The sequence below is a fragment of the Balaenoptera acutorostrata genome, chromosome 4 (genome assembly GCF_949987535.1).
Source record: "Balaenoptera acutorostrata chromosome 4, mBalAcu1.1, whole genome shotgun sequence".
Taxonomy (NCBI): Eukaryota; Metazoa; Chordata; class Mammalia; order Artiodactyla; family Balaenopteridae; genus Balaenoptera; species Balaenoptera acutorostrata.
Window position 1 is genome coordinate 101,749,722 of NC_080067.1, and position 19,604 is coordinate 101,769,325.

The window sequence follows — 19,604 nt, forward strand, 5'->3', positions numbered from 1 at the left end:
AAAAGTAATATAAAATAAAGAGAAGTCTATATGAGTTTGAATGTATTTCAAGAATTTTTTTCTGATTTTTAAAGTTCCCTGTCTTTGTGAAGGTCTCATTACTTAAGTCTAAGCCAAAGACCTTGATGATTTCTAAGGGGGAGGAAGGGTATTGTATGAATCACAGAGCAATGTTCTCCAACTCAAAATCCTCTTTAATTATACAGAAAGTGAAGCACTCTGTCTTTCCCTATTTTTTGACTTGAATAAAAATAAAATCCCACTAAATTATTCGTCTCTTTCTCCATTATGTTCATATTCGTTCGTCACTTAGGTGATTGGAAGCACACTAATTCTTTTTCTCCCAATTTGATCCTGGACTGGTGACTAGTCTGCTTTTGAAAGAAAAAATTTCAAGATATAAACAATGTATTCTCATTGATTACAGATTTTAAGATTATAGATTTTAAGTACCTAATATGAAAACATTACTTCCATATTCATTCAAATAATGCTTCTTACATAATGGAAACCAGGAATATTACCAAGTATTTTATTATGTGAATATTCTGGTTGAAAATAAGAAAAATGTCAATGGCAGTAAGTGAAACAATTAACCTATTAAAAAATCTTCCACCAGAAGTGGTAAAATAGCCATTGCTCAGACAGAGAGCATATAAAACACAATAAACATGCAGAGGAGTAAAAAATTCTACTCTGTTAGGAATAGATTCAGTGACGTCAATAGGTCGCTTTTCTATTATGAGGTTTCAAGATTCGCCTTGTACTTTGAAGGAAAAAAATACCTTTTTGTTGTCGGTCATCTGTGATATGATTGCTAGTCATTAAAGTCATTTGGCCCCAAACTAAGACAAGGCAATCAGCCTTATGATTTTGTGCAGTTTGGTAAGGAGCAGGGCTCACAGGCCTATGCAGGGGTGGGAGGTAGAGGCATGTCAGAAATCATTTCCAAATGGAGGCTGGTATAATATCAACCTTTTTCTAAGAGTCATTATCAAAGATCAGCAGCACAAATGCCCCTGACGTGCTGAGAAAGAGAAAAGAATAAGCAGCTCTCTCTGTACTCCTACATTTAACCAACCTACACCCTTGCAAAAGGGACATTCCTAAACCAGCACTCTGGACAAGGTAATCCTGCTCCAAAGTCACCTGCGGCTCCCTATTGCCTGCATAATAAAATAGGAGGCTTAGATGTAAATATCCACCATGACTTAATCCTAATCTTGTAAATATTTTTCTACACATTTCATCTTCTGTACATTCACCACTCCTTGAGCTTTTCCATGTGTTGGCTCAATGTTTTCCACCTGCTAAGATGGTCCCCTCCTGTCTGCTACATTTCCTTCATGACCCCGACCAAATTGTAACTCCTCTTAGTCTCCCCCAGTTGCTGCATTTCATAGTCATCTCACTTCCAAGTATTTGTCCTCACTGTTCATTGGCCATTCAGCATATTCTGCTTTCTTATACTCCAAGGTTATAACTTTAGTATAACTTTATTGGAGGCAAGGACTATATCTCGGGCAATATTTGTCCTGATATCACCATAGTGCCCAGTACATGGGAGTAACATTAATACAATACATTTGTGGAGCACTGGAGTATACAAAGCACTTTCACAGGCAGCTCTCAAGGTAGCCAAACTCCTAGCAACATAATCACTGGACCCCACTGTCCCAGCCTCACCCTGAGTGGCTCCCAAGCCATTCATCCACTGTTCTCACCTTTAACTCTATCTGCATTTTACAGATGAGGACACCAAGGCTCAGAAAAGGTGATTCCCCTATATTTATGAGTTTGTGAGAACTTGAAGGCAAGTCCTGATCTTCTAACTCCAAATTCAGTGATCTTTCTATTTTATCACACTCCCTCTGTAAGAAGCATTCAAAGCATTTTTGTATACTTGGACCTTGGCTATCAGCACCACCATCAACTCCAGTAATTTTGTAGGGAAGCAAAGATGCATGCATGTGTGCATGTGTGTTGCGTCAATAACTGAGTGGGGTAGATATAAAACATAGAAGTAGTAAAGGTACAAAATAAACAAATAATAGTTATGACACTTAGGAGCTTCAAGTTCTAAGCCTGAACTAATTAGCTATATGTTCTTGGGCAAGTCATCTCAGTCCATTAATGAAAAATGTCGGGTTGAACAAGGTAAACTCCAAAGTGCCTTCCAGCTCTAACATTCTATTATTCCTTGTTTAGCTCTGGAAGGAGCTAAACATACTTTTCTGAGTCAGCATCAAGCAACCTAGCAGCTCTTAATCCATGCACTACACTTACATTCTTCATGCTGTCATAGAGGAAGCCCACGTCAAACCTGCCTTGATGCTCAACCCACAAGTGCCAATTTTACCTCTGCTCCAAATCCCTACCTGGTGTCCCAACCCAGGGCAAAGATGACGTGACTCCAAGCCCCTTGTCCTTTGTCCCTCAGTCCAAAACAAAAGTCCACAGGCCTGTGAAAACTGGCACCACACTTCTGACCGTAACCAATACTTAACCAAGAAAGATAGAGATAATTATTACTCAAGATGTCAGCAGGTATCACTTGAAATTAAAGCTGAGGCACCAAAGAATCATATCACCTCCTTTGGAATTCTTTGTAAAGAGAGATCATTACATGTCTGGGATGCTTCGGGTATATTTGGTTCTGTTTAAAGCAGAAGTATGGACTTAGCTATAAGATCATCTTCCATAAATTCTGATTCTAGAGTTTATATGTGAAAACAATATGAAACCCTGAGCTTGGAAACTGGATTTTAGTGAGAATTAGCTGTGTGATCACATGGGACAATTCACTTAATCTTTTCGCACTCAATCCCATCTATGAGATGAGGAAAGTGGCTAGTAGATAAGAGATATTAAAGTCACTTACATGTACAAAAATCTGTCATTTAAATATTATTGATGAATTTAAAATAGCCTCTTCAAATAAGTTTTTTTTTTAAAATCCAAGCTCAGTTTTGACTGATCTTTATAGCTACAGGACAGGGATGTTAAATATTATATTCAGTAAGTCCAGCTGTTAAGAACTTAACTGATAAGCTTAATAAGTGTTATTCATTCATGCCCAGATATTAACCTGAATCAGTACTATGATTTTAGACAAGTGGTACCTCTCTGTGATTCTGTCTGAAAGAAAACAGAGCACAAGAAGCCCTCAAGAAGCCTACTTTCAGAGCCCTGTTGTGAGAATACATGAAGCAAAGTCCCCTGCTATGAATTTCAATGCCAACCTATGGCCTCCAGAAGGGCTGGGAGGAAGCCCAGCATAAGTCAGAATAAGACACTCTCTTCCTGTATTTCTCACTGACCACTGGATAAAGAGTAATGAGTTACAACTTGCTCTTGCTCATCTTTTTCAGCTGTAAAGTAGAGGTAATCCTACAGTCAGGAACTCTTTTTCCCCACAAGCATGGGCAGAACAGCTCCATCTCCATCTCTCATATGATTCCCAAACTGCCTGCAGGAGTTTTCTATTGCTATTTACAAATTAAAACAAACTTAGCAGCTTAAAATCACACACCTATATTATTTCAAGTTTTCTGTAGCTCAGGAGTCTGGATGCAACTTAATTGGGTCCTCAGCTTAGGGTTTTACAGACTGAAATTAGGGTGTTGGCTGGGCTGCATTCCCATCTGAAAGCTCAACTGAGGAAGAATCTGCTTCCAAATTAATTCAAGTTGTTGACAGCATTCATTTCCTTTTGGCTGTATTACCAAGGGCCCTGGCTTTTTGCTAGCTATTGGCTGGAGGTCACCCTCAGGTCCTGGAGGCTACCTGCCATTTCTAGAGGCCACCTGCAATATGGACTTCTCCAACATGTCTATTTACTTCATCAAGCTCACAAGAAGAGTCTCCAGCTCCAGTCTGCTGAGAACAAAGTAATATAATGTAAGATAATCATGGGAATGACAGCCTACCACTTTGCCATATAAATAACCTAATCACAAGAGTGATACCTCATCATCTTTGCCATATTTTATTGCTTAGAAGCAACCGCAGGTCCTGCCCACAGTCAAGGGTAGAGTATTATACAAATCTGTGAACTCCAGGAGGTGGGATTTGCTGGGGGTCACCCAACAGCAAAATCAACCATCAGGCCCTATAGCTGAAGCACTCCACTCTTACCAGGGAATTTCTCCCTCACCACCTCCCAATCACCACCGCTTTCACAGTTGTTCTGATAGCCCTGAGACTTCAAACCAGCCACGCTCACAAGAGATTCTGTCCATTCATTCTGCAAATTGTATTTATCTCCTAATATGAGTCAGACACTATGCTAGTGTGATTAGCAGAATAATGCCACACACATACACATACACACACCAAAAAGATGTCCAGGTCCTTATTTTCAGAGCCTATGAATATGTTTGGTCATATGACAAAGGGGAATTTAGGTTGCAGATGGAATTAAGTTTGCGAATCAGCTGACCTGGAGATGGAAAGATTATCCTGAATTATCTGGGTAGATCCAATATAATCACAAAGCTTCTTATAAATGGAAAAGGGAGGCAGAAGAGAGAGTGTCAGAGTGATGCCACGTGAGAAAGACTAAACCAGCCACTGCTGGCTTTCAAGATGGAAGGAGGGACTTCCCTGGTGGCGCAGTGGTTAAGAATCCACCTGCCAATGCAGGGGACACAGTTTCGATCCCTGGTCCGGGAAGATCCCACATGCCGCGGGGCAACTAAGCCCGTGCACCACAACTACTGAGCCTGCACTCTAGAGCCCGCGAGCCACAACTACTGAGCCCGCGTGCCACAACTACTGAAGCCTGAGTGCCTAGAGCCTGTGCTCTGCAACAAGAGAAGCCACCGCAATGAGAAGTCCACGCACCGCAACGTAGAGTAGCCCCTGCTCGCCGCAACCAGAGAAAGCCCTGCGTGCAGCAAGGAGGACCCAACGCAACCGAAAAAAAAAAAAAAAAAAAAAAAGATGGAAGGAAACCACAAGCTAAGGAATGTGGGCAGCCTCTGGAATCTGGAAAAGAAAAGAATGGAGAGTCTTCCCTTGAGCATCCAAAAAGGAATTCAGCCCTGCCAACACCTAACTGTAGCCTAGTTAGTTGAATTTCAGGCTTCAGATCTCCAGAACTATAAGGTAATAAATTTGTGTTGTTTTAAGCCAGTAAGCTTGTGGTTATTTTTTACAGCAACAATGGAAAGCTATTGCTACTAGGATATGGGGAGACAAAGATAAAAGAGACATGATCCTTGCCCTCAAGGAGCTCATAGGCAAATGGGGAGGGAGACAACACAGATAACCTCAGGGGAGGGGATAGAGCTGCTACTTGCCTCAGCACCAAAGTCAGTTTTTCAGCACCGCCTACAGCCCACAAGCTGCTCCTCCTGAGGCCACTGCCTGGCCTGCTTGTGGCTCTGGGGCAAGAACTTTCCCTTCTATAATACAGTTGTGGCCGTTTCTGCCTCACATTTTAAAGGGGAAAAAAAAAGACAAGGTTTGACACATCCAATTCAACACACAACTATAGAGTATTTTATTAAGTGCCAAGAACAGGATATGCAAAGATGAATAAAACTGATCCTTACTCTCAGAGGTTTTAAACTCTTGAAGACAGCAGACACATACGTTCATAAATTCCATGATAAGTGCTATAATAGAACCATGTATGTGGTCCCTTGGGAATACAGATAAGAAGGAATTAATTATGCTGAGAAAGATGGAAAGGGAGGGAGTGATATAAAGTCCCAGGAAGAAGGTGACCTGTGAAATGGATCTTGAAGAGTCATTAGGAGTATGTCAAGTTGATTTTTTTAAAAAGTGAGGCAGAACGAACAACATGAAAATGCACGACAAATAAAAGAACTCATTGTGTTTGAGAAATCTGAAATGGCCCATAGTGATTAGAACCTGGGATACGAGTGAAGGACTGAGGGGATATCAAAAGGAGAGTGGCAAGGTTCGGAAGAGTCAGTGGAAAAGGGATTTTTATGCCCACAAGCATGGACCCACGGTGCCCTAAGGGACTTGCCATGAAGGGCATCACCCCACATGTTTCACAGTTACTCTAGTCGCGGTATGGAGATTGGACAGGAAGGATGAGAAAGGAAGCAGGGGTGCCTGATTGAAGGTCACTGCTACGGACCAGGAGAAAAATTAGGAAGATTTGACTTAAGGCAGTGAATGTGGAAATAGATGGAAACAGGGGATTTTTGAGAGCTATGTTTGAGATTTGAGCAAATGAATTTAATGTGGGACATAAGGGAAAGGAATTAGAAAGAATTCCTTCCACGTTTCTGCTTAGGCAATCTAGTGGGTAGTGATGGTGCAAACCATGCTTCTCAAATGTCAGAGCGCAGCAGGTATCAGAATTCCCTGTGGTTCTTGTTAAAACACACAACCAGCCCAGCTCCAGAGTTTCTGATGCAGTTGCCCTAGTTGACACATAGCTGTAAACTGAGCTAGGAAAGGCAGGTGAAGGAGGTTTTAAGAAATGATAATGCAACTAAATTATTTAGAAAGAAAAGGGAGGATCAGTCTGAAGTCCTTAAGGGAAGGAGCTATATAAATTTAAGCTGTGTTATCTTTGAAAGAAAACTTCTGTCAAAAGCTAATCAGGCTAGGATTAATTGGCTTTGTATTATCTGAGAAGTTTGTCAGAGAATCTAGCAACTACTTCCAATCTAGAGCATCCTAAAGTCAACTGTAACAAGGTTTCATCAATGTGGAAACAAATAGAATAGGAGAAATGTAGCATTATTTTAGCTGCTAAAACAAAAAAAATGTTTTAATTAATTTAGTTATATCAGTTACCAAAATAATCGTATTCTCTTATTTAAGGGGAGGAGGATAGGAAGAGAGAGAAAACTAGAGAGTGAAATTTCTCTTCAGAACTACCTAAAATGTATTTTTAAATCTGAGATTATAGAGCCTCTGGACAGCTCACACTTATGCCTCATTGATCATCTCTGTTCCTACTTCTCTTTGTTTAAATGTCCACAAGTGTGCACTGACTCAAATGTTCACAGTTATCTGTGCAAATGCATGGCAGGACCTTGATTTTCTCTGGTTTGTTTTATTGTATAAGCAATAAAGAGATTACTATTAACTGGAAAGTTATGGTTTCAGGTCATAATTTTACTGATCCTACTGAGAGCTGAAGAAAAGCCTGACATTCCGGAGTAACCCAGGCTCATGTGTCACGTGAATGTGGTTGTAAGGACACAGAGACCTTTCTCACCAGCACGTAAAACTCAAGGGAGCATTTTAGTAAATTTACAAGTGCTGAGAGGTGGAGAAGAAGAGAAAGCCTGGGGGATGAACACATCGCTGTAAGAATGTTGTAAGATCGCAGGGGGAGATGAAGCAACTTCCCTGCTGATGGAGCTCAGCTCTGAAAGAGAAGGGGAATCTGCAGGGGCACCACAGCCACCATTCATCTGATCCATTCTTTCTGTTGACTACTGTTCATTGTACACCTACTATGTGCCCAGCTCTAGGCTACAGTCACAGAATACACTCTACCATCATTATCACTATTACCAAGAATTTGTAAAGTACCCACTTTGTACATGGGACTAGGCCAACTGCCCTTACACTCATGGAATTAACAGTTTGGAATTTAAGTAAGTGAATCTACAAAACCCTGAAGCACAAACCTAGTGTTACTGTTATGTTTAAATCCGATTCTTTTTTCTACAAAGTATTCACTCTCCTCTGATTATAGCCCAGCTGGCTGCTATTAAGTAGCCAGCAGCTCTTCACACACTTGCACGACATTACAGATACCTGTATTAAGAAGGAAAGTAAAAGAGTTTGCTCTTCCACAGTCAGCATGGATCATGTTTGGAAGATGAAATTTGAGGTTCAAAGAAATGTAATGCCTTCCCTATGGTAAGTTAGCTAGTCACAGGAGAATTAGATCCAGAATGCAGGTCTCCTAATTCCTGGTCCAGAGTTAGTCCCACAGTTGCTGCACCTTGATCATCAGAGGTGGCCTTTTCCTCTCTTTAAAAAATAATTTATTTAGGCTTAAAAGTGAATTGACTTAGAAATATTAATGAATATTAATGAATCCTGTGTTTGCCTGCTTCTGAGCATGCTACTCTAACCTGTGTACAGTTTTCCAACTGATACTGTAAACACATGACCACCAACTACCCATCAGACTGTATTGAGCTATTTTTCTAGCCCCAGAAAAGAGCTTGAACCAATGTTTTTTATGAGCTCTTACCTGAGGTGATAGCGTAATATCACAATTGGCAGAACATAAGAATAAGTTTTGTAGTGATGGAGGAAGACTTTTCAATGCAAAACTAACCCAAGTGTAAATCAAATTTGTGCCCTAGCGCCTAACAACTCAAAGTGCAGTCAGTGGACCAGCGGTATTAGCATCTCTTGGGAGCTTGTTAGCAACGCAGGATCTCAGGCCCAGTTGCAGAACTACTGAATCAGAATCTGCATTTCAATGTGATGTCCAGGTGTCTCACATGCACATTCAATTTTAGGAAGCATTGTCCTAGACCTCACGAGCACCAAGTCAACAGAGCTTCCCAATCCCAGTGCAACAAATGCCTGACAGTTCTCTTGAGTCAGCAGCTTCCTCAGCTCTCATCAGAGGTGGGCAGAGCCTGGATTCTTCAAAGTCACTTGGCCAGCCACCTCCAGTCATGTGCAGCCTGTCCATTTACCCTGGTGTACCACATAAACACAGGCTTGAATTTCTTGTGTGTACTACGCACACATGAGAAAAGGTTATGTACTTTTCATGTACTCTCTGCGTGAGAAGGATTAAGCAAGTACTGTTCTAACCAACTGAGTGAACTTGAACAAGTGTTAGAAACATGAATTCAATTTTGTAAAGTGCTTTGATGTCATGAAACATGCCATAAAAGCATCAAGTAGTTTTTTATCAACATTAACAAGACACCCTGAGATCCTAGAAGGAGAATAGCTGCTGCTTTGTTCCAAAGACTCACTATTTGGTATCCTAGGAGGCAGGACCATATCCCAAGCAAGTGCTCTCTGAAAGTGACTTCCGGAATAGTTTTGAGGCATCTCTTTTTATCTGATGGGAAATGACAGCCATTACACTGAACTATGAGATGACGGTAGCACAACCTAAGAATGAGAGGAAGCCAGGATCATAAAATAGCCCCTTACATTTTCCTATTGAGAAAGCATCCGCAACTTACTTTTTCTTCAGAAAGGGATGATTTTACATGCTTATTAGAAAGGGAGCATCAGTATAAATAAAGGCATGTCAAATCGATAACTCAGCTTCTTTGTAATGCAAGGCACTCCACTGTGAAACATTCGATGCACTCAGCCATCTTCATCTCAGCACGACCCACGTGCTCTCGACCTACCTAATGCAGCACAGCACAGCCGTCATTAGCCATATTTAAATTTAAATATAGGGACTTCCCTGGCGGTCCAGTGGTTAAGACTTCGCCTTCCAATGCAGGGGATGTGGATTCGATCCCTGGTGGGGGAGGTAAGATCCCACATGCCTCACGGCCAAAAAAACCGAAGCATAAAACAGAAGCAATATTGTAACAAATTCAATAAAGACTTTAAAAATGGTCCACATCCCAAAAAAAATCTTTAAAAAAATTTTAACTATAAATTAGTTGTTTACGTTTAAATATAAATTCATTTAAATTAAACAGAATAAAAATTCAGTTCCTAATTTGCATTTACTACATTTCAAGTGTTTGGAAGTCACATATGAGTAGTGGCTACCATAGTAGATATACAGATATAAACTATTTCCACTATCACAGACAGTTCTGTTAGAAGGTGCTTCTCCAGATTGTCCAAATAAAGTATGTTCCTCCCCTAAATTCTTGCAGGAAAAGAGGCAAAGGGCCTTTCTTTATCGTATTACTATTCTTAACACAAGCGACGTAAGCCCAGTAAGGTAAAATTGTGAGCCAACCACACATTCACTTTCAAGACTCTCTTTCTTTCCTTTCCACTCCCCAACCCCAGGATTAGGAACTAGTGAGACTTCCCTGACCACTGTAGGAAGATCACTCCAGGAGAAATATAGTTTGAGTTTTCTAACCATGCCCCACATCCTCCCTTTACAGTAGACTCTTGAAGCATGCCCACACCATCCCTACACATCCAAAATACTCTACCAAAATGGCCACCATTAAAAAAGAATTATGTCTGTTAACTCATTAATTCTCCCAAATATTTCTATCCATGAGGTCATAGAATATACATCAAATGACATCTCTATCCCAGCACTGTGCTAGGCACAGAAGATACAGTGATGGATAAGACAATTGTGGTCTCTTTCCTCACAGCACTGATAGCCTAGCAGAAAACAGTGAATGAGCGATTACAACTGTGACACAAACAACACAGGGGAAGCAGCAAACAATCTAACAGGAAGGCCTTACCTAGTCTTCTGGGTTAGGAAAAGCTTCCTGAACAAGTGATGTTTGAGGCGACGTTTGAAAAATAAGATGCTATTTAGAGAAAGAGGAGAGGAATAGCATTCCAAACAGGGGTAACGCCATGGCCCAAGGCTTTGAAGTTAGAAAGAACAAAGAAAAAGTTGTAGGAGAGTCAGTGTGACTGGCTCCTAGAGATGGAGCACAGAGTGGCAGAGGTGAGGGGAAGAGCAAACGTAGAGGTCACTCTGGCTGCAGAGAACAGATAGGAAGGGAGCACAAATGGATTAACAGGGATTATTTCAGAAGTTCTGCATAGGATCACGGGCTGCGATGGAGGCACAGTAAAAGTGGGCAGAGTAGTGAAGCACTTGGAGGTAGAGAAAATCAACAGGCCCTAACACGGAATGGATATCAAGAGTGAGGAAGAGAGAGGAGTTTTAAAATGACCCCAGATTTCTGGGCTTAGGGGTTGGTTAAGTGGTAAACTGGCAAACACTGTGAAAGGATTGGGTTGCAAAGAACCAGGCATTAAAGATAAGTTAGGAACCAGTGGAATCAACAAGGTCTGTGAAACATAGTAAAAGGGAGGTGCTTGAGTGGGCAGCAGTTAAATCTGGGGTCACCATCAGGGGTGTAGGTGAGATTGAAACCTGCAGAGTCAATGACATCACCTCAGGAGAGAGTACGGATTAAGAAGAAAGGAAGTTGAGGCCCCCAAAGAGTCCCACATTGTGCCACAAGCACATGCTGGGCTGCAGCTGCATTCTGAGGAGTGCAGCCCTGCCTTCAGGGGATCTGCAATCTAATCAATGTTCCATTCAAAATCATGCAAGATTCAATCTCAGCAATCAACCATTTGCAGCTGGCAAGAGGCTGTCTTTCCAAGGTTTTCTGCCAGATTTGACATATTTGAACACTTTCAGATCTTCATCCCTGTCTCTGGCTTAGAGCAGATAGTGTTCAGCTAGATTTCTGGCAGCCAGGGTCCAAAAGAGCCATCTTCCCCCCGATTCCTTGCGGTGTACTGCCACCTGGTGGCCACCGCCTGGTAGAAGCAATCTTACCCTTTTCCTTTGTTTTGGTTTGAGATCCACACACCTTTAAGGATGCCTCCTACCCAAACTATTTTTAGCTTCTTTCATGGTCTCATTGAACTTGAGGTGTAACTGAGCAGGAAGGTCAAACGGCAGTAAAAACAATGACATTTTTTTCCCTCCTCTCTTCAAATATTTTTGTAATACATGTAGGCATTGTTAATGGAGACATGAAGTACAGATTACAGAAGAGCTCATAAATTGCTATACCACCATAGACATGTTCCTACTAATGATATTATCACATTTTTAATTGATTTATAGAATTTAATTAACTCATGATAGTTGTTTTTTTTTTTTTTTTCCCACTACCTTTAAACCAAATTCTGGGCAACAAAATATATTTAATGGCTGATAAAATAAACCAACATGGTTGTTTTACTTCCTAGTTTCAGTGCCAGTCACAAGCTTTAGCATATAAAATATTATTTTAACAGTCAATAGTAAACTAATTCATCGTATACTTTTCTACTTTTCCCATACTTTTCCTCTTGTAGATAATACGGAAAATTATGGAAAAATAAATTACTTTGCACTTTCAAGGATGAGCTAAGTTATGATGATGGTGCCCTCTGTAAAATCCTAACAGAACAGTTTTCAATTTAGGTTAAATTTCAACCAAATAGCAGTACACTAAGATGGAATTACATAAAGAAAGTGATTGCATCACGATCATTCATTGCAATTCAGTGAACCACAAAAAGTATTTAATGCTTATTATTGTTGTTTTCTTTTTGAATTTTATTTTATTTATTTTTTTATACAGCAGGTTCTTATTAGTCATCAATTTTATACACATCAGTGTATACATGTCAATTCCAATCGCCCAATTCAGCACACCACCACCTCCACCTCCCCGCCACTTTCCCCCCTTGGTGTCCATACGTTTGTTCTCTACATCTGTGTCTCAATTTCTGCCTTGCAAACAGGTTCATCTGTACCATTTTTCTAGGTTCCACATACATGTGTTAATATACGATATTTGTTTTTCTCTTTCTGACTTACTTCACTCCATATGACAGTCTCTAGATCCATCCACGTCTCAACAAATAACCCAATTTTGTTGCTTTTTATGGCTGAGTAATATTCCATTGTATATATGTACCACATCTTCTTTATCCATTCGTCTGTCGATGGGCATTTAGGTTGCTTCCATGACCTGGCTATTGTAAATAGTGCTGCAATGAACATTGGGGTGCATGTGTCTTTTTGAATTGTGGTTTTCTCTGGGTATATGCCCAGTAGTGGGATTGCTGAATCATATGGTAATTCTATTTTTAGTTTTTTAAGGAACCTCCATACTGTTCTCCATAGTGTCTGTATCAATTTGCATTCCCACCAACAGTACAAGAGGGTTCCCTTTTCTCCACACCCTCTCCAGCATTTGTTGTTTGCAGATTTTCTGATGATGCCCATTCTAACTGGTGTGAGGTGACACCTCATTGTAGTTTTGATTTGCATTTCTCTAATAATTAGTGAGGTTGAGCAGCTTCTCATGTGCTTTTTGGCCATCTGTATGTCTTCTTTGGAGAAATGTCTATTTAGGTCTTCTGCCCATTTTTGGATTGGGTTGTTTGTTTTTTTAATATTGAGCTGCATGAGCTGTTTATATATTTTGGAGATTAATCCTTTGTTGGTCACATTATTTGCAAATATTTTCTCCCATTCTGAGGGTTGTCTTTTCGTCTTGTTTATAGTTTCCTTTGCTGTGTAAAATCTTTGAAGTTTCATTAGGTCCCATTTGTTTATTTTTGTTTTTATTTCCATTACTCTAGGAGGTGGATCAAAAAAGATCTTGCTGTGATTTATGTCAAAGAGTGTTCTTCCTATGTTTTCCTCTAAGAGTTTTATAGTGTCTGGTCTTACATTTAGGTCTCTAATCCATTTTGAGTTTATTTTTGTGTATGGTGTTAGGGAGTGTTCTAATTTCATTCTTTTACATGTAGCTGTCCAGTTTTCCCAGCACCACTTATTGAAGAGACTGTCTTTCCTCCATTGTATATCCTTGCTTCCTTCGTCATAGATTAGTTGACCATAAGTGCGTGGGTTTATCTCTGGGCTATCTTGTTCCATTGATCTATGTTTCTGTTTTTGTGCCAGTACCATATTGTCTTGATTACTGTAGATTTATAGTATTGTCTGAAGTCAGGGAGCCTGATTCCTCCAGCTCAATTTTTTTCCCTCAATATTGCTTTGGCTATTCGGGGTCTTTTGTGTCTCCATACAAATTTTAAGATTTTTTGTTCTAGTTCCATAAAAAATGCCATTGGTAATTTGATAGGGATTGTATTGAATCTGTAGATTGCTGTGGGTAGTATAGTCATTTTCACAATATTGATTCTTCCAATCCAAGAACATGGTATATCTCTCCATCTGTTGGTATCATATTTAATTTCTTTCATCAGTGTCTTATAGTCTTCTGCGTACAGGTCTTTTGTCTCCCTAGGTAGGTTTATTCCTAGGTATTTTATTCTTTTTGTTGCAATGGTAAATGGGAGTGTTTCCTTAATTTCTCTTTCAGATTTTTCTTCATTAGTGTATAGGAATGCAAGAGATTTCTGTGCATTAATTTTGTATCCTGCAACTTTACCAAATTCATTGATTAGCTCTAGTAGTTTTCTGGTGGCATCTTTAGGATTCTCTATGTATAGTATCATGTCATCTGCAAACAGTGACAGTTTTACTTCTTCTTTTCCAATTTGTATTCCTTTTATTTCTTTTTCTTCTCTGATTGCCTTGACTAGGACTTCCAAAACTATGTTGAATAATAGTGGCGAGAGTGGACATCCTTGTCTTGTTTCTGATGCTAGAGGAAATGCTTTCAGTTTTTCACCATTGAGAATGATGTTTGCTGTGGGTTTGTCGTATATGGCCTTTATTATTTTGAGGTTGGTTCTCTCTATGCCCACTTTCTGGAGAGTTTTTATCATAAATGAGTGTTGAATTTTGTCAAAAGCTTTTTCTGCATCTATTGAGATGATCATATGATTTTTATTCTTCAATTTGTTAATATGGTGCATCACATTGATTGATTTGCATATATTTGAAGAATCCTTGCATCCCTGGGATAAATCCCACTTGATCATGGTGTATGATCCTTTTAATGTGTTGTTGGATTCTGTTTGCTAGTATGCTTATTTTTGTTTTTGTCCATATTTCCCAATTATACATCACATGAAATAATTATATAGGTCCTAATTTTCTGAGAATTTCTAATTGACAAGAGATCAAACACCCTTGTGTTACCTGAGTCTTATGGATAACATTCAGTTGTTCTAAGAGAGATTAAACTCAACCGAAGACAAAATTTAAAGCAAAATTAAACAGATAAAATCATGAAACAAAAGAACCAGTATTAAGCATGTGCTTTCTTAATTATCTGAGTTCCCTTCAGGTCAGATGTTTATAAAAACATATCTTTGGAATATGTTTGGTCTTCTATCAGAAAAATGCCCAGAACTTTTATTTCTCTAAATCCTACCATAACCATTGAATGAATCATTGGTGAATAAATGTGGAAAGTGCTGGGCTGTGTAACAGTAGAAGGTGAATGATTTAAAACAATTCCTGACCTGGCATTAACTTGAAACCTGATGTAGCCAATGTATAAATCAAATCAAATAGAAGATGGGAAAGCACTCTGAAAATTATACACAATGCAAATCTAAATAAGAATTATTCTCATAATAGCGTTACCTCACCAACATCATTATAGAGGAGAGCTCCATCACAAACACCCATGCACAATTTGACCAAGGTGATGAAATAAATTAGATGAGAAAATACACAGCAGAAGTTAAAAACTTACAGCAGTTGTGAAAGTAAGACTTAGCTTTGAAACTTCCCACTAACTTTTGGTTTGAGGATTCACTGTCTGTGAGTCAGCTTATCTTTATTATTTTTCATCATAATTCTCTGATTTTCTTTCTATCTTAATTCCCAGAATAAATATGGAGCAGAAACCAAACAGAAAACGGAAGTCCAGATTGCCAGCAGCACCTTTCTAAATACTGTTGTGCTGTGCAGAGAGCAGTGACGTGTGTCCAGTCGAAGCACACAGTAAATTATGTGAAACATCCATCCCCCCCTGTGCTGCTTTGTAGGGAAACTCTCAGTGCATAGCTAAAGGATCTCTTTGCTCAGGAAGGTTTAAGTAAAGTTCAAAACAAAATTTTCTCCCCAGTGGATAATCTTAAATCAAAATCAGGATGCCACAGGCTTGATTCGTGAGCCTATAAAACCCTGTGGGTCCTGACACATATAGACATATTCTCAGACTCCCAGCAATCCTTCTTTTGCTCTTTCCTCTAACATCACCTTCCCTTGGGTCATCATCACATCCCAGCAGTTCGTGTAGGAAAAGTAGGATTGCAGGAGAAATTTTTAAAAGTCCTCCTTATAGAGTACATTTGTTTAAAAATACCTGAATGTTCCCTTGGCTGCTTATTGGGGAAAAAATTGTTAATATTAGCCTCTAGTCCATAGCCAAAGATTCACTTTCCTGCTGCTCTGTTTTTGTCACACAAAGTTGGAGATGATCTGCAGCACCAAGTACCCTAGAGGGATTGATAGTGACCTTTCATGTCAGTGGCTGCTACAGAAAATGCACCATGTCTCCCCAGTTCAACCCTGTACTGGCCAGCTCAGGCTGCCTTAACAGTATGCCACGGACTGGGGGACTGGGGGCTTAAAGCACAGAAATGTATTTTCTCACAGTTCTGGAGTCTGGAAGTCCACAGTCAAGCTGCCAACAGGGTTGGTTTCTTGTGAGACTCCTCCACTTGCAGACAACAGTTTCTCAATGTCCTCACATGGCCTTTTCTATCTGTGAGTACATGGAGAGAGAGAGAGTTCTGTATTTCTTTCTGTTCTTATAAGGATACCAGTCACATTGTATTAGGGCCCCACCCATATGACTCCCTTAATTACCTCCTTAAATGTCCTGCCTCCAGATACAGTCATATTAGAGGTTAGGTCTTCAGCATATGAATTTTGTGGGAACGCAATTAATCCATAACAAATCTATATTTATTGACAACCTAGTATGAGAAAGATATGGTGCTAGAGTCAGAAAATACAAAAGTGAATAAGACACTATCCCTGGCCTCAACAAGTACACAACTCAGTGTGGGGAGATCAACGTGTGTACAACTATATATGCCCCAAGTCAGCTGTGAAAGTGCAGATATTAGACTCTAAGAGAGTGATAAAATGCTGTAGAAGAAAGAGACCGTGAATGAGTTTAAACAAATGGTGCGATATGGTTATGTGTCCTTTAGAATGATCACTCTGGTGACAGTGAGGAAAATAGACCGGGGTATTGAGACTGAAAGCAAAGAGGAAAGTTAGCAGTCTCCTATTAACCTAGAAGATGAAGAAAGAAAACCTGAACTATATCATAGAAATATGATTGAAGGCAAGGAGACTTTGAGAGACTTTTAAGAAACAAGGTCAAGAAAATTTGGGGAAATAAATGATTTCTATCACAAAGGACTTCTGGGGAACTTTAATTATTTTTAACTTTTCTTAGTTCACTCAATTAGCACTTCCACATCTCCTTGATTTATATCTCTGTTAGTACACGTTACGAAATATCTTTAATGCAATCTAACTTGCTTTCTAATGTATTCTGATCACCTTTCCCAAGTATACTTTAATTTTACAAATTTAAACATGCTAGACATTATCAATGGATATTGAGAGTAAAGACCTATTAATAAATCTCCAACAGCCTTGGCTACTAATATATTCCTTAATATATACTTAGGAATTACACCTCAGAGTTAACCTGTGAACTCTAAATGTATCTTACTCTCAAAGTCAAAATTAAGTGGGCACTCTTCTGTTCTCCTTTCGTGGTCATGATACACCACCATTCTGCTGGGTACCCAGTGCTATGCCTTGGAATCATCATGAACCTCTCCTTCTCCCCAGATTCTTTACCCAGTAAGTCACAGAGACCTGCAAGCCTTCCTTTAGATTCTAAAGTTTAAAACGGCTTTATCAGCCATCTTTTCCTTTCTATTCCCAGGTCCAGTCCTCAGCAGCACCAGAACGATTCCAATCCATTCTGCTTGCAACAACTGCATGCCTTCCAAAGACGACTCCATCCAGGCACTCAGATTAGGGCCTCCCCTGACTCCTTCAGAGCTAGCACCTTCTCTTACAGGTTCCATCACAGTCCTCTGTATGTGTCTGCCTCCAACTAGAATATGAGATCATTAAGTAGAAGAGCCATATCTTGTTCAATCAAATCCACACCCTGTGCTTCAGATGCTGTATATATTTTATGTGTGTTGAATTAATTGATTAAGAGATTCCTTGTGCATATGGAGTTTACATTAATGATTGTGTTAAATATAGTGCTGCCTATGAGTAAATGCTGTTTCTCCCACTCACATGTAAAGTACTTAACTGCCAGGCCAGGGTGTTCCATTTCTTTATACCTCAGAGAATCTAAGGCAATGCCTTAAACTCAGTAGGTGCCTAGATGATACTTGTGTTTGATGTAGGCAGTATCTCTCTACTCACTGCAGCACAGACTGGACCCAGGTTGCAGCCAAAACACATTTCCCTACTTCCCCTATATTAATAAGTTTCATTCAAGAGATCATTTAAGATGACCATTTCTCAGATCCTCTTCCAAAATCAATGAAACTAACATGAAAAATTAGCTGGTCCCTGAACCCTATTTGGCTTCCAACTCTGCTTTGTGTGGAAGTAAAGGGTGATAAAGGGAATATAGTCATTGCAGGAGGTCAGAAACCAAACTTAAAAACTGAGTTCTGTAGCCAGAGCCAACTACTCTTCTTCTGTCTTCCTTGTAATCATGTCTTGCCCAGGTTCCTAAAAAGCTTATGGCATCAACTAGCTGTCAAATGCCAAGTCTCCCGATCACTCTAGAGCCAAGAAGTTAAGCTATGGGAGTAAAATATAAGCCCTGTCCTCACCCCACTTCCACTCCACTTCTCCAAAATGACGATGTTTTATTGATATAGGTTGCCTTACTCAGAGAGGCACAAACCACAAGCAACAACACTAAAGCAACTCTGATATTTTCTAGGTTGCCTTTGCATTATAGAAAGCCATATTTAACTTGGCACCATTGAAAAGACCAGACTAAGTTTACATGCAGCAAATGAGAACACATGGATGGTTCAGTGCAGTATACAAATGGCTTATTCCTAACAATGATGATGTTTATTAGCGTGTTTACTCTGTAGCTGGTTCCATACTAAGAACTATCCTTTTGTGCACATTCTATCATTTAATCTTTGCAACAATCATATGTGGTCACAATTATTCCTTTTTATGGATGGGAAAAAATGAGGCTGAGAGAGGCCTTCTTGTGCCTATGGACACAACGAGTAAGCTGGAGGAGCTGGGATAAACCTAGTTCAGTCTGACTCCAAAACTTACCACTGCTCCTGCCTAAGCTTAACTGAAAAATTCAAATGTGAGGCGTAACCATTCACGTGGCCAGAAGGACTCAAAGTCACAAGATAAACAGGATGCAACTCCCTGGAGCAATTTGGCACAATGACAAAGTAATGAAATACACTTCAACATATTAAAACAAACATGAATACATATAAGTCTAATGCAAACTTCACACACATTTTTAAAATAAAATAGAAGGAACCAAAAATACTGTCGTTTTTGAAACAGAGTCCCACCTGAGGCTATGCCTCAGACTCTACCTGCCTCCCTCCTATCCCTCCCACTCCCAGAGGTATTTATTTAGCCCTATGTTTCATTAAAAGGTTCAGATGTGACCCAGACAATGGCCCACATTAGGAGATACATTCTAGGGGCAGAGGCATATGGACAAGTGTTAGTTCTATTTAGGTGGGCTCTTTGTGTTCATAAGACTGTAGCCTCCAGGAGAGGACAGAGGATTGGGTACCAAGGCTTCCGTCACCAGGTGGAGTTCAACACGGGACTGAGTAAAATCTTAGGCAAAGTAAAACCAGAGAAAAAACAGAGTTAGAGAATCCAAAGCTTCAGTTTCCAGATTCAGGATGTTCTGGACAGCAAAAAGAAGAGAAAGAGAAGGAGAGATGGAGAGAGAAAGGGTGGGGGAGACATAAATAGGGAGGAAGTGGTGGAGAATGAACAGGAGGGGGGAAAA